The sequence below is a fragment of the Pollicipes pollicipes genome, unplaced genomic scaffold, assembly GCF_011947565.3.
Source record: "Pollicipes pollicipes isolate AB1234 unplaced genomic scaffold, Ppol_2.1 Scaffold_4002;HRSCAF=4701_pilon_pilon_pilon, whole genome shotgun sequence".
Classification (NCBI taxonomy): domain Eukaryota; kingdom Metazoa; phylum Arthropoda; class Thecostraca; order Pollicipedomorpha; family Pollicipedidae; genus Pollicipes; species Pollicipes pollicipes.
Genome location: NW_023596420.1, coordinates 38156065 through 38172641, shown reverse-complemented (window position 1 = coordinate 38172641; position 16577 = coordinate 38156065). Strand labels below are relative to the sequence as shown.

General features: G+C 54.7%; 1 long non-coding RNA gene across 1 annotated transcript; it reads right to left on the bottom strand.

Moving 5' to 3' along the window:
- Positions 1-10291: 10291 nt before the first annotated feature.
- LOC119093906 (uncharacterized) lies at positions 10292-11835 on the bottom strand. The gene is made up of 3 exons (XR_005093717.1): positions 11643-11835; positions 11063-11215; positions 10292-10570 (listed from the first exon to the last, which is right to left on the bottom strand). It is a non-coding gene; the product is annotated as an uncharacterized LOC119093906 (long non-coding RNA).
- Between the last annotated feature and the right edge of the window lie 4742 nt (positions 11836-16577).

Here is a 16577-nt window from a genome sequence, read left to right as displayed (position 1 = left end):
TGCGGGAGATGGACAGAGCCAGGGCAGGAGCAGGAGATAGGTGGGGTCAGAGCATGAGCAGGAGATAGGCAAGGCCAGAGCAGGAGCAGGAGCACGAACAGGTGATAGACAGGGCCAGAAAAAGGGATGATGCCGATGACCGGTCGTTTGTTGCTCGTCAGCGATGTGCACGCCAGATAGGTGACATCGGACGGAATGCTCAGGAGCCAAGCGTGCATTCTGTTCTATTCTTCCCTTATCTGTTCTTTTGAGCATTATTTCGTTTCACTTTCTTACCTTTCTTCACTTTTTAATTTTTTCGCAGTTTCCGAAAGTTTACTTATGTAGTTGCAGGGTACCTGTTTATCGTTTTAACGGTTTGAAATGAGGTGCGAGATTATAACACAAAATGCAATCCCTTATGGCAATGTTTTACATTCATGTGTTTTTATGTGGATGAGGCAGATACGTGAGGTACAATATGTCTACATGCTCAGGACCGTATGCGTAGTATGATCTGAAGGACTGTCGTACGTCATTTGAAGATAGCAAATTATGGATGTTGCAAAAAATCGAACAATAGATAGCTTATCAGTAATGGGATGCAATGCTTCCATTAAAAAAAGTTATAAGTGCTCAATCATGCCGCGTACACATCAGCCCATTTCGGAGCTTGCGAGGCGGTCCACTGTCTTTGGTTGTCGTAGCCTGCTAGTCCTGTCCATCACACGACGTCACTGCGTGCTTCATTTTTTAATCGTCGCATCAGTTCAGTACGACGTGGTTGCCGTCACTTTCGTGTGAATGTAGCTAATATACGATTTGAGAGGTTTGCCACCGAGTAAGAGCGGGACGTTCAGAGGACTGAGAAGGCACACAAGACTGGCCGGTGCTGGGTGTGCGTGTGGGCATTGCTTTGCTGCAGTGGGTGTTGACGAGGGTGAGTTTCTGACAACTGGAAGCTTTACGTTTATGGTAGTTACGTTTTAATGACTTGCAAGAAGGAATAGCGCGAGTAAGGTCGTCATTAGTGTGACTTCCACGCCAGGCTCTAGCATTAGCAACTCAGGCTGTCATATCAATGTACGGGAATCATCGTTGGACCGAAATTCGAACCGGGGACCTCCATGTGAGATTTGAACCCCTAGAATTTAGACCATTACGCTACAGTTCAGGTTATGAACTAGTTGGCTAATGGCAGACCATTAACATCATACGCCAAAGGCCACAGCATATAACGGTGGGATGCCGGAACTACATTCAGAAAAGCATGGATTGGAAGCCTGTCACCAGCTCGGATTAGACTCTGCCCGCTGCAAGCAGTGTGAAGGACGGTCATGCCACTAAACGTGGTGATTGGATGCTACTCAAAACAAATCAAACATTTTTTAACCGCAAAGATAGATCTATCAACTGGTACTTCTCTTAGGCATGGGTAACTCGCACACACAGCTTTGGCTTAAGAGCGCGTTAACTTCGTCGACCATTTGCGCTCGGCATGGGGAACCCGCGCCACTTAGACACACCACATATCATGCCGGTCGGGAACATATATTATCGTCGAAAAGTCACACCACTCAGGCACAAAACACAATTTAGTAGAGGCGTTTCACGGAGGGCGGCCGAACATGACAGTGTCGATATTTTAATGATGTTCGTCGCGCCTAGAAGTCGTCATGTTCAATGCTCGTGATGGCTTCAGCCACCCTTTTGTTGCTCGGAGCGACACCAAGGGCATGGTAAAACCAAATCGCGAACCGCACACCAAGTGGTAAAACAACTACATGAAAGACTCAGGTACAATGTTTTGCTTTGACGTCTCGGTCCTGCTCATGAGTATCGATACAGCGGCGTGGCTCACTAAGAACGAAAACATTACGGTTGTTTGGCGTTCTGAGATGAATGACTGCGTGTCCACGCTCTGCACAGTGTGCGTGAAATGGCAGTTTGGCATATGAGGGCAGTTTTGCTCTGATGAACAGATGAACGTAGAACAATCGTCTCTCGTCATTTTTTGGTGACCCAGTAAACCTCATGAAGAAACATGGCAATCCACGAGCCTATGTCCTCGTCCCCAACCTGACTTTGACTTACACAATATTACTACAGCATCTACACGGGCATGCAGCACAGACATGTGCAAGCACATTTACAAACATCGGTCTGAAAGACGCACGTTTATGCCTGCAGCGGGCAGTACCCCGCGCATGCACACGTCTGTCCGCTCTCTTGGCCGTCTCTGAGCCCGTTTGAACATCTGCACGGCGGTCCGTCCCATCGGGGCCTCATCGGGGCCTCATCGAGGGCTCATCGAGGCCTCATCGCCCGAGGACCCGGCCCACATGCGCTGTCAAGCTGAACACGAGGACGCACGCGAAGACTCTGGACAGCGCCGCGTGCTTCATGCGGACCTCCTCACAGGAGTCGCTCTCCAGCCGGACCTGAAACTCACCAGACATGAACTCCCACAAAGCTCCAACTCACGCCGAAACTGACACCCCCACGAAAGCTACAATTCCAACAGCAGCCCTGTGAATTCACACCTACAACTCACGAATGCAACTTCATTTCGCAGGAAGCTGCAATACAATCAAAAGCTCAGATCTTGAGGAGCACACTTCAACACCCACCTGCACGCGCGCCTCAACCCGGTGACGGTCAGGGGCCCGTGACAATTAACGATTAAAAACTGACACCACGGGCCCCGACGGGGAAGGAAGCACTCCAGAAATGGCGCTCGATGCTTACTACGGGTCTGCCAAGCTGGAGTAGGTACTCACCACGAGTCTGCTGAACTGGAGAAAGTACTGGGTGAGGTAGTCACTGAGAGTCTGTTGAGCGGGAGTGGGTACTGAAGTAGGTACTCACCACGAGTCTGCCGAGCTGGAAGAGGTGCAGGATGAGGTACTCACCAAGAGCCTGCTTATCTGGAGGAGGTATTGGATGAGGCACTCACCACGAGTCTGCCGAGCTGGAGGAGGTACTGGATAAGGCACTCACCACGAGTCTGCCGAGCTGGAGGAGGTACTGGATAAGGCACTCACCACGAGTCTGCCGAGCTGGAGGCGGTACCGTATAAGGCACTCACCACGAGTCTGCTGAGCTGGAGGCGGTCAGCGAGGCGGCGCAGATCCTCACCAACCAGTCGCGGTGCACACTCCCCGGGATTCTCAGAAGCAGTCACCGTTGGCGGTGGGCCGGTCCGCCCGCTGACCGGCCGCTCAGCGGCGGGCCGCGCCGGACCCCGCCACTTCCGGACCTCACCACCGCACCCGGGGAGCTGACCGGCCCGCCCTGTCAGCCGCTTCACCTCCTGGATGTGCTTCAGTCGCAGCTGGAGTGCTGACGAGAGGTCGGCGGCGGGCGCGTCAGCAGGCTCGGGACTGTGCTGAACGCCGGTGGGCGACGCTGGCCGCGGCAGAGGCAGCAACAAGTCCGGCAGCGGCGCCGAAGCCGGTCGCTTGGCTGGCTGCCATGGAGGAGTCAGCTCCGTCTCCGTTATCCACGTGGCTAGAAATGCGACGATGGATGTCAAGGGAGTCCTGCCAGGTTGAACACACCACGTCCGAACTGTACGGAAGACACGCATCTACACAAATGTGGTGTTGTTTGATAACGTTTCGGGTGCATGCTCATTGTGTTATATGCTTTCCGTTTGCCATGGTCATGGCCATGCTCGCGGCGGGGGGGGGGGGGTCCCCCCCTCGAGCTATACTTAAGTTATTGCTATGCATCTCATTTAATACGCATCACCCATACACGGAGGAAACAAAGCATATGTTGCCTTTGTTTTTGTGTGTGAAAACAATGGTGGCGTAAATTTGTGTCGAGATGTTTTACGTACGATACGCACTACGAGGCGATCAAGCTACCTCATTTTGCGACGAGCAAACCAGCGACATGGGGATAGCTAGTAATAGGGGTTTCGTCGATGCGTGATCCGGAACGATAGAATGTTTGAAAGGAGACCAAAGCCTTCAATTTTGCAGCGGCTTTTGTATAGGCTTACTATAGCTACGCAGTGGTTTAACAGTTTTACCTTTTATGCTTAGCTTTTACAGCGTGAAGGGAATGTTTCACATTTGAGGATATTGAAGTAAGCATCGGATATGATGAAACAAGCTCACTTATAACTGTTGTTACACTTTTATGTGGAAAAGATTGCCATAGGCAACACAACTTCTCTGTTTAGTAAATATGCTGCTAGATACGCCACTGCTTGATTACGTCACCGTATCTTGCACAACATTCATCGAGAGCCAATTGACGGCCGTTATACCTGGAGATCATGCTCATGAACGCAAGATAAGAACAATCCAACCATATTTTTGGCCTTGATCACCACATGGCTTATTAAATGACACGATTTGAATGACGTTATCATGAGGTCATGAATGCCAAGGTGACCTTAAATGCTCTCCCACATATTTGCGGCGTTTTACCTTAGGAACTAGAGGGCTTTAGATCTTAGAAAGAATATGGTCGTATGCTGCATCGAAATGCCTCATTCCTTATTTCGAGTTACAACCCAATGCAAATGTGGTACACTCTCTTTAGCAATGCTACTTTTATATGAGCTTTTTATAGTTTAGTAGACTGGTATATTTTTAGCATTAGTTTTATACAGTTAAGTGTAGCTCGGGGTTTTCCTTATATGTTCCCAGCATTCAATTTTGAATAAAGCTTAAATGAGCCCGAGATGCTCTTCACAAGACATTTGCGGCACCTACGTGCCCATGCGGACACTCACCCGCATCCCGGGAGTCGCGTCTGCCGGCGGTGACCCGGACGTGGCCAAACACCCTGCTGACGACGCGGTCCCACCGCAGCAGCTGGTGCACGAACGGCTGGCAACGAGCCTCGCGGTCCAGCTCGGCCGGCACGGGCACCGCTGCCGCCATCAGCACGTGGCGCACGGACATCGTGCACGTGGCGTCCGTCGCCGGCCGCAGCCCGCCACCGACTGACGCCGGCCCGACCCGGAGCCGGAGGGCTCCAGGGTCGACAGCGGGGGACTTCAGGGTCGGCACCGGCCGCGGGTCCGGCGCGGACGCACCTGATGATGCTGAGCGGCAGCATCCGACGGTGTCGACGCACCTGATGATGCTGAGCAGCAGCATCCGACGGTGTCGACGCACCTGATGATGCTGATCATCATCATCCGACGGTGTCGACGCACCTGATGATGCTGAGCAGCAGCATCCGACGGTGTCGACGCTCCTGATGGTGCTGATCATCATCATCCGACGGTGCCGACGCACCTGATGATGCTGAGCAGCAGCATCCGACGGTGTCGACGCACCTGATGATGCTGATCATCATCATCCGACGGTGTCGACGCACTTGATGATGCTGAGCAGCAGCATCCGACGGTGTCGATGCTCCCGATGGTGCTGATCATCATCATCCGACGGTGTCGACGCACCTAATGATGCTGACCATCATCATCCGACGATGTCGACGCACCTGATGATGCTGGTGTAATATTTTGGGAAATCTGCATGCGTCGATGCCGACAAGGCCGCCACGATGATTGGTATGTCTGCGCGGCAATTTGCGTTCTTTTTGCGGACATTTTATGCATGGCGGCCAACAGGTTGGTAGAAAGGGGATCTCTGTAAACTAGCCCCCCCACTGACGATTTTTGCCAAAATATATCGCTTGTGACTTAGAAAGCAGTCACGTACAGCTGAGTTGGGATAAATTGCCGAGTTGGAAAATGATAAGTTACATCACTAATTAAAACATTAATAATGGTTTTCACATCCCTAACGATTTTCGCAGAAATATTACGGAAATGTTTAAGCGTCAAATGGAATATTGTGGCCAATGTGTATTAAAATATTTAGCTGCGGTCTTTTACCATTTTATGGATTTGAACAATCCAGAATTATATAAAACTTTCAGAGTGCAAGGGGAAGTGTAGCGACGTGTGCAGCTGTGAATAATATCATTAAATGATACGTAATGTTATGCATTGAAGTCGCATTGGGTTCTTTGGCTATATTACTTTGTTATGCTGATGAAAAGTAGCCCGCAAGAAACTGAAATGGCTTACATAGTGCCACATCCTTAAAAGGAATATTACGCTCACTCAGGCGCGCTACGCGCACGATTCAACAAATATGTATTTGGTGGCCCTATTAATAGCGCATGCATATTCTACACCACAGCTACCACAAAGTCATCCTCAGTTTGTTTTACACCGCACTTTCATGTATTTTATTGAAGCCATTCTTAGCCGCAGTCCCTTGCACGTATTGATTCATGGGAATTGTTCATTGTGACCGGTCGAACACATTTGAGACTTGTTGAGCATTGTCGATTATATCATGTTGTTGATTACAATCGTTGATGCCATGCAGTATCTGAATCGCAAAACGGGGTGCAACACCAATTCCAGACCGAAGCTTTCGCGCCGCCTGCCTGTTACGCAAAAATGGTACTTTAATCAAGCAGCCCTTTTCACGCGGGCGAGGGCGGCTGTGAACTAAATACCAAGACAAAAAAGGAGGTTGGAGTGGGGTGTGTAATTCGGCCCAATGGCTGGGCTGCCAAATCCCACAACTGAATCCGTTAATGCAGTCTGTCGTTTACCGCCTCATAAAAAGAAACATATGTGTTTGTCACAGAGAGCAGCGCTACGTGACAAAAAGTCGTGTTTGCTCTCACCGCCTGATAAAGATTGCACAGTTGAACGGGCAAACGATGCAGTGAACTTAAGACAGCTAGGGCTATAGCATATCCAAAGGCTTGAGGGATTAAACTGAAAGACTCCTAAATACGGGATTGACCTAAGTCGTTCATAATTAGCCCCGTCCCTCACAACCAAAAATACGTGGCGCCACTCATGGGCACCATAGAAAAGTGCATTCGGTGCCTCTTTCTGGTCAGAAAGGCGCATTCCTCCAGCACATCAGTTCCCTCCCAAACCTGCCTGTGCATGATTTTTGTGTTTCCTAATTAACACGCGCCCAGGTGGCCGGCTAGATACCCTTCGCTCGGATGGGGGAGGGGGTCAATTTGACCCCCCGAGATCTCGAGAAGTAAGAAAGCTAGGGACGCCAAAGTTTCAGGGTGTGTTGACCTGTACGTGAACTCACTGTGGTCAAATTTTAAGGTTCCTAGGCCATGGCCTTCAGGTCAAATAAGGTCAAACAAGGTCAAATTCCAGGTTGGTCAGCTTCAAAGGTCAACTTCAGACCGCGTGACGGATTTGGGTTCGCCTAAGTCAAGAAGGCTTCTCAGGCATCATGGTGCTGTCACGTGAACATGTGACCGGAGAAGAATACCATAACCGTATCACTCGGCGGCTGATATCAACATAACCGCATCACTTGGCGGCTGATATCAACATAACCTTATCACTCGGCGGCTGATATCAACATAACCGTGTCACTTGGCGGCTGATATCAACATAGCCGTATCACTCGGCGGCTGACATCAACATAACCGTATCACTCGGCGGCTGATATCAGCACAACCGTATCACTCGGCGGCTGATATCAACATAACCTTATCACTCGCCGGCTGATATCAACATAACCATATCACTCGGCGGCTGATATTTACATAACCGTATCACTCGGCGGCTGATATCAACATAACCGTATCACTCGGCGGCTGATATCAACATAACCGTATCACTCGGCGGCTGATATCAACATAACCGTATCACCCGGCGGCTGATATCAACATAACCGTATCACTCGGCGGCTGATATCAACATAACCGTGTCACTCGGCGGCTGATATCAACATAACCGTATCACTCGACGGCTGATGCAAACACTAATGCACGTGTCATTCCTGCGCGCCGCCAGTGAAACTTTGCTGGCGCTTGATGTGGGTACTCTCGAACTGAGTTATTGAAACATTTCGATAATCTGTATTCGTAAGAATACCTTGTTTACATAGGACGTTTGGCATAGCTCGTTTGCAAGGGCGTAGTTTCTAAAAATAAGTTAGGGAACTAGAAAGTGAAAATGACCCAACACACCACAAAGTGTGCCAACTAACCGGTGGCCCTGCCCTGGCCTTGCATTTGGTACACTTTCCCGCCAATGTGTGTGTGTGGGGGGGGGGGGGGGGCTGAGACCAAGTTGGGGAGTGGGCTTCAGTCCCCGCCCAGCTGAATACGAAACTACACCCCTGCTCGTGTAGACGACCAAGAACTAAGTTCCTTCCCCATTCTTCCTGGATCCGCCTATGGCAGTACACGTGCACCACGAGTCCCCCCAAGCACAACCATTCTCGATGCAATAGAACAGGTCATGGAACGCGTTATGCCATGGTAGAACATGCAACTCAGTCAAGCATCGGCTGACATATCCTAAGAACCAATGGCGACGCGCTCGCTTTAAATAGCCAGCGGTTCTCCCTAGCATGTCTAAAGGTACGCGACATGCAGTCATCGCTGAATGCTATCGTGGCTCGCCTTTTGACAGGTTTTGTAAAAACGACTTTAAGGAAAGCCCAGCCCGTTACGAAACGCCGCCTCTAATGGCTGCAAACGCCGTTAAAAATAAAGCATATCAGAAGGGGACGACACATCTTGAAGACGGCGTTTAACATTGCTATATTACGTTTAATATCGCAAAATTGCACAAATCGGATATTGCAAAAGTCACTCTCATTCCAAATAAAATGTGTTTCATACTAGAAATCTAGTGACAGCGTCAGTCATGATATAGCATGATGTGCTCATGTAATGTTTGTCGCATGACGCCGACAGCTACAGCACCCAGTTAGATGCGATATTGAGCAGAATAAGCAGCGCGCAAAGCACGTCATCAAAACAAGAATACGCGGGAGACAAACGGCGTGTGACAAGACTAACCGTAGGAATCTAAACACTGCGGCAGGTGTGACAGGAGCGACAGAACACGGGTGACAGGACAGGGACGACAGAAGCGACAGAACACGGATGACGGGACAGGGGCGGCAGGAACGACAGAACACGGGTGACAGGAGCGACAGAACACGGGTGACAGGACAGGGGCGACAGGAACGACAGAACAGGGACGGCGGGACACAAGCGATTGGTAGCGATAGGACAGGGGCGACAGGACAGGGGCGACAGGACAGGGGCGACAGAACAAGGGTGACAGGACAGGGGCGACAGGGACGACAGAACACGGGTGACAGGAGCGACAGAACACGGGTGACAGAAGCGACAGAACACGGGTGACAGGAGCGACAGAACACGGGTGACAGGGCAGGGGCGACAGAACAGGGACGGCAGGACACAAGCGATAGGTAGCAATAGGACAGGGGCGACAGGACAGGGGCGACAGGGGCGACAGAACAGAAGTGACAGGAGCGATAGGACAGGAGCGACAGGAGAGACAAGAGCGACATGAGCGACAGGACAGGAGCGGAGGAAGGTGGTCTACCGTGCAGGTGCAAAAAGCCGTCAAAAAAAGCAAAAAGGATCAGCCAAATTGTTCAGAAGCATTTTGGGGGATTTCGGAGAATCAAACACGCTTAGCGATTTCGAAAAGAAACTGGACTATATTGAACGGAACTTGTTCCGGATTTTTTACTTACATCGTAAGGATGCAACATTGCATCTGGTGATATCGATTCCCCAGATTGCACCGATCGGTATAACTCACTCCATTTCCGACCAATGGCACTCAGGTCCTCTTGCCTGTGGACGGCAGTGTTGTACTGGGCCGAAACACGGTGTAAAAACAACAGCTCCGAAAAGCGTTGACTCAAGCGAAAAGATGCGACCTGTTCATTCATTACACCACAGGAGACTTGCTGAAACTCGAGGACAGAGGGCACCCACAGCTTGCGTGAATAACGTGTATTTACACGGGTTAAGATGAAACAAAACACAATTAACTGACACATTTCAGACATATTTCACGAGAAACACACGATGACGTACCGACAACATAGCAACCACAGACTGGTGATAAACACACCGGCTTCGCATGTGAGATCACCCTTGACATTGTCTGCAGCGTGTGTACCACGGGTTGCAGTTTCGCGCACGGCTGGCGGGCGTAAGCAGACGCCGAGTGCAACCCAACCCAGCTAGGGCGGTACAGCGCAGCGTTTTGTTGATGCTCATGTCCTGCTGATGACGGGGGTGCGCCATGTCCTGCTAATGACGGGGATGCGCCATATCCCGCTGATGGTGGTAAAGCGCCTCGTCCTGCTGATGACGGTGGTGCGCCATGTCCTGCTGATGACGGGAATAGCGCCATGTTCTGCTGATGGCGTGAATGCGCCATGTTCTGCTGATGACGGGGATGCGCCATATCCTGCTGATGACGGGAATGCGCCATGTGCTGCTGATGACGGGAATGCGCCATGTTCTGCTGATGACGGGAATGCGCCATGTTCTGCTGATGGCGTGAATGCGCCATATCCTGCTGATGACGGGGATGCGCCGTGTCCTGCTGATGACGGGGGTGCGCCGTCGGCTTCGGCGTCCACGGATGTTACCAGGTTCGAGGTATGCATCTGATACGGGCGCTGAAGTTGCCTCACTTAAAATAAAACGTTCGGCCCGATCGCCATGCATCACAGGAAGAGAAAAGCCAGTGGCACTGGCGGCCGGCGTGCCGTCAGGGAAACTGAAAAAGTAGCATCCATTAGACACTGCTACACGGCTGGCAACGACAGCGGTAGATAGGCCACATTACGAGTAAGGCCTGCGCCACGGCGGCTCCTGGACAGGTCACGACCTTTGCTTACGGCCCGCTTGCTTAGAGAACCGTCGCACGCAGGTCTCTCACTAGCCATAAGTGTGGGCCCACTAAGTCAACAGTCCGGCATGCACGCGCGGGCAGAATGTACGCGCTGGACGATCACCCGAATAAGCGCCTCAAACAAAGGCAAGGTCACCTTGAAAACGCCACAAGGCCGCAGACCGGCACATTGCCATCGTCCGCCCACACTCCGCCTACAGTTATCTCACACTGCAAACAATCAACAAATATCTCACCAGTACCGTCATAGCTGCTCGCAAAGCCCACCGGGTGGCACGATCGCTGCACGCCTTCACCTCGTGCGCTGGGTTAGGAGCGACCAACACAGATGACCGACGACCGACAGCACATCCTCACCTGCTGGTCGACAGCCCCCGCCGCGCAGCCGCGGACTGCCGTCCGGACAGGGGGCCCGACGGACGAGCAGCACCCGAGCCATCAGTGCCATACGGACCGCGGTGTCGCGAGCGTCCGGCCGGTCCGTCTCCGCCCGCTCACCCAGCGCGTACACTGCAGCACCAGGTCAACACGGTGTGAAGCTGGCACGATCTTGGTTTTCGACGCATCACATGTCCCTGTTTCGTACCAGCTTTCCCGTTCATGATTACAGGCAGCCCTGTTGGCCGCGATTCTCTGCAGTCCCCTCGTCCACGGATCTAGATGGCTCCATCGTTCATGGATTTAGACAGCTCCATCGTTCACGGACCTAGATAGCTTCCTCGTACATTTCAGACAGCCTGTCCGCCTTAGATCCCCAATAGCCTTTCGCTCATGACCCTTAGCAGCTCCCTAGACTCTCAATTCTCAGCAAGGCTCGACATCAAACAACGTTTCTAACTTTCCAGGTTAAGCCCACATATAGACTCAAAACGACACATTTTGGCGACTCCAAAAATAGCAAACAGCGGAGTTTGTAAAAATCTGATCGCTCACTCACCACAAAGGACAATGACGACGACAACCACCGCCACGGTCACGTAACTACCAACCGCCAAACACGTAACCGGGCTCGATATCTTGCGGGCAGGGCGCGGCGGGTCTGTCTGTGCCGACTCCATCGCGAGCCTCCTGAGCGGCGCTGACCCGGTCACCAGCGGCCTGTGCGTGCGCCGACTGGGAGCCGTCGCCGGCGCAGCACGCGACCGTCCCAGCTCCGCTTCCTGTCTGCGGTCGGAAGGACCGCCGCGATACACGCTGCACGAGCGCCGCCGCCGGCTGATGACACCGGGACGCTACTGTGGCTTCCGTACTACCGGGACGCTACCGTGCTACTGGGACGTGCTACGGGGACGTGCTACTGGGACGCCACCGTGCTACCGGGACGTCCCGCCCGGGGCCGCGTTCCCCATTGCCAAAAGCTGTCTACAAGTTGCAGCCTATGACGTTAAAGGTAAGTGCGTCACAACAGCTCCCGTGGCTTGGAGAATAATTGCTTACGTATGACGTGGTTGCTCGCGTCGTCATAGGTAGTAACTCAAGTAGGTACTTTGCCAATAAGGAACGTGGCCCGGGTGTCTGCTCCGTCTCGCCTGGGTGTCCGCTCCGCCTCGCCCGGGTGTCTGCTCTGTCGGACGAGCCGGGGGGCGGGGAAGCACGTGCGTGGCCATCGCATCCGACGGAGGGCCCGGGTACCAGTCCGGCCTCGAGCGGGGTGGTTTCGCTTTGCGGGGACGGCGCTCAGGCACAGTACCGCGAGGCTGCGAAGGACGCACGGTGGGGCTTCCTGTGGCTTTGTCATGGGACTTCTGGACGTCGAGCGCGCCACCTTCCGCTGGTCTTTCCAGTTCACGAGATAAGACGGTTAGGACGAACAGTACAACAAAGCATGTGATGCGTACTCGTACGCTAACACCACACTTATATTCATGGAGACGGAGCGTCATTTACAGACGTTTGGTCTGGATCATGGACTCGATACAAAGGAGCACCCCCACAGGCCCCGTACGTCGGTGGCCGTGAGAAACTGATACTGCACTACGGGGTGAGGGGGGGGGGGGGGAGGGGACTTTGGCTTCCCAGCATGTGAGAAAACCGATCGGTAAGACCGTGGCGGTGAATGCAAACAAGCAAACCGGAATCCCTGCATGCCTCCCCCAACTGCGGGGCAAGCCACCTCGACTCCGAACAAACCAGTAGTGCAGTTATAATCCCTTACTCCGTAGCCAGCGCGATGAGTAGCTCCGAAGCGCATCAACTACGGAAAAAGTGGCACCTAGATAAGACAGCAGCATTAGCTTTATTCCTCGGAAAAACCAGGAGAATGCAGACATAGTTTGATATTTCGGCAACATGTCCTTATCGAAACAACAGCAGAAGTCCTTCTTCACTTCACTTCACTTCTACTATTGTTTCGATAAAGGCATATTGTCGAAATATCCACCTAACCACATCTGCATTCTCCTGGTTTTTCCGAGGAATAAGGCTAATACCACTGTCTTATCTATGTGAATAATGTTCCTCGCTAATGCACTGAACAACTACATAAAAAGTAACACTCATTCATGTGTGTCAGGGTTGACGGCCAGCCCGTACACCCGGAATGAATCATTCCGGCGTCTTCGGCCAGCACCAGCGCTGCAGACAGCTGGCGCGTCCCGCCAGACGGACGGATTTCCCCGAGAGGAGCCTAAACCGCAGGCCGGGCGCGGGCGGAAGAGTCGCCGCCGACCCCGGCGCTCCAGCACGCCCTGCCCGGGCTCTGTCCTCCCTCAGCTACCGCGGTGCCTCTCATAGCGCGAGGGCGGTGCAGGGAGGCTCGCGGGTGCGCCGGGTCCTCCGTCGCCGCACCGCTCCGATGCCATCGCCAGCGTCGATGTCCTCGTCAGCCGGCGAGCGCCGTCTCCTCGTTACACACACACACACACACACGCACAGCAACGCACGCACGCACGCACGCACGCACGCACGCACACCACACACCACAGCACACACACACACGCCACACACACACACACACACACACACAACACACACACACACACACACACCACAACACGCACACACACACCACGCACACACACACGGACAAATCACAGCACCACGCACACACACAGCACACACACACACACGTAACACACACACACGTAACACACACACGCACACCACACTCACACACAACCACACACACACACACACACACACACACACACACACACACAACACACACACACGCACACAACACACACACACAACAAGCACACCACAACACACACGCACACACACACACACACACCACACAGCACACACAGCACCACACACACACAACACACACACACACACCCACACACACAGCACAGCACCACACACACACACACACACACACACACGTACACATACATGCCGACTGAGCCACCCGAGGCCCTGCGCCCGGCGGCTGCACCACCAAATTCCCCGTCAGCAGCGGTACGGAAGGACGACGTCGCCGCCCCTCCGGCCGGCGGGAGGCCAGGCTGCGGACTCCCGGCTGGCTGGGGCAGCGCGCCTCGCTCCCCTCACTGTGTGCCGGTCGCCCACACCACCACAACGCGTCGTCTGAAGCGGGGAGTGTATTTGCCAGCGGTGGTCATTGTTACAGGCGACAGCACGGCGAGTACCGACTGCCCTGTGTGACGCAGCACACGGACAGCGGCGACCCGGCGGCGCGCGAGACGCCGTCGACACCGAGCCGTCCGATTGACGGCAAACATCGCGGCTGCGGCGGCTCCGCGGGCGCCTGGCCGGCCCGAAGCCCGCCTGGGCCTCCCCACGCCGTCCGGCTGCAGAGCGACAGCCGCCGCGTGACACCTGTCGTGCGCCGAGGGCGGCCGGGCCGACCTGACCCGCTTCGCGACCGCGGCGGACGCCCCGAGAGGTCGCGACGCGCGTTCCCGCGGCGCGCACCTAAGTGGGACCCGCGCCCAGCGACCGCCGGGCGCGCTCGGGCCCGGGCGGCGACGCGGAGGCGGTTGTGCGGCTATAGCCTACCGAAATCTCCCGACGCCCGCAGCGGTACACTTCCTCGAGCTGCGGCGACGGACGGCCGCGCCACGCCGCCCACACAAGCGAGTATGCCGGGCGCTCTTCCCGGTGAATCTCTTTGGTATCACACCCGGCGCCGACACACAGCAGACGAATGATCACAGAAACCGAATCGCAGAACCGGTCGTCGTTATCTTATCCGAAACGGACCGTTAAATCTACCGCTAACACGAACCGAACAGCAACGCACCTCGCAGTCACAGGCGATCGGGCAGCGGTTTACAAAGCTCTAAGGTCCTATACGTAAATTGTTCTATCCACCTACAAATAAATAGCTACAAGTAGAATATCGTGAGATTTCACAGCTCCCGATAGAGAGACAGCATTCAGCCATTTCGCGCATGCAAGAGACAAATGCCTGGGTTTGTGACGTGGGCTAAAGCCAGAGCCGTGAGGCGCCGTCCGCCGACGCATACGCTACCATCCAGTGGCGCCGCCACGTGGTCAGATCGGCAACTACTACCACCCCGTCAGCGAGTCGGCGCGCACCAAGCTGACTATTGCACAGGCCCAATGCAAGCGCTGTCCGCGCGGCAATCCCTCTTCGCCCTCCCGCCAGTGACGTCAGCGCCGGTGCGGCGTGACGTCACACAAGCACACACACGCACAGAAAATAGATGGCGCGTCGATCGGGCCGGGGTCTCAGGCGCCGATTCCGCCGCGGGCCGTGGCGTGGTCCGCTCTATGTGGGACAGAGCACTGCCGGCGGACACAGGGAGGAGCTCAGCGGGGAGGCCCGCAGCGCGCGCGCGCGTCAGCACGGCGTCCGCGCGGCCCTGACACAGCGGCAGGGCCTCGGCCCTTGACCCAGCGAGGGAGCGAAGGGGAGGCGGAGGCGGCGGCGGCGGCGGAGGAGAGTGGGACCTGGCGTGACCGGCGGCGCATCTCATCAGCCAGCGCTGGCGCGTGACACAGCCGGGCCGGCGACATGCGATCACGAGAGCGTCGGGATCACCCAGGACGTCGGAGAGGAGCTGTGGAGATGGACCAGATGAGTGAGGCTACATCGAATGACGAGACAAGCCAATCATGCGGACGAATTCTGCGGGTGACACGAGCAGAAGAAACACAGTCTCGAATGTGTTTGAACAATACTTCATACAAGCACATCTATCATCTTGTTTATATCGCAAGCCGTTACCAGCACGACTAACCAAAGATATGTCCAAACAAAACAGCTCACAAGCACGCAAACGAACGACGCTTTATAGCCTTCCTCCACAAAGCCGCAGCTAAGCACAGTTTCTCACGATACCCGGGAGCTTCAGCAGCCTCCACCCGCGAGGGTGGTGGGACTCGTCTGACTGCGAGGGAGGCCGGGGAACGGGGGACGGGGGAGGGGGAGACACACCGCTGATGCAGGTGCGTGGAGCCCGCCGGACCGGAGGAAGAGCGTCCAGACGACCGACAGGAGGGCCAGCCAACGGCGGAGGGCGGACGACGGGTGGGTACGGACCAGTCTGTTCACGGTAGACCACGGCGACTGGCGGAAGGATACGGACCGGTGGGAACTGATGCTGATCAGTTCGGAGCAGACCCGGGCAGGTGACAGGAGGCCGGCGGACAGGAGGCATCAGCCAGGACAGCAGGACCCGGTCCGTTCGGAGCAGACCCGGGCGGCCAACAGGAGGCCGCTAAACAGGAGGCATCAGCCAGGACAGCAAGACCCGGTCCCTTCGGATAAGAACCGCTGGGCTGACAGGATGCATCAGTCAGGACAGCAGGACCCGGTCCGTCCGGAGCAGGACCTCGTGGCTGACAGGAAGCCGGCGGACAGGAGCGAGCGTCAGGACAGCGGACGCCGGCGCGCTCAGACCACACCCTGGCAGCCGGCGCGGGACGGCGGGACGGCGGC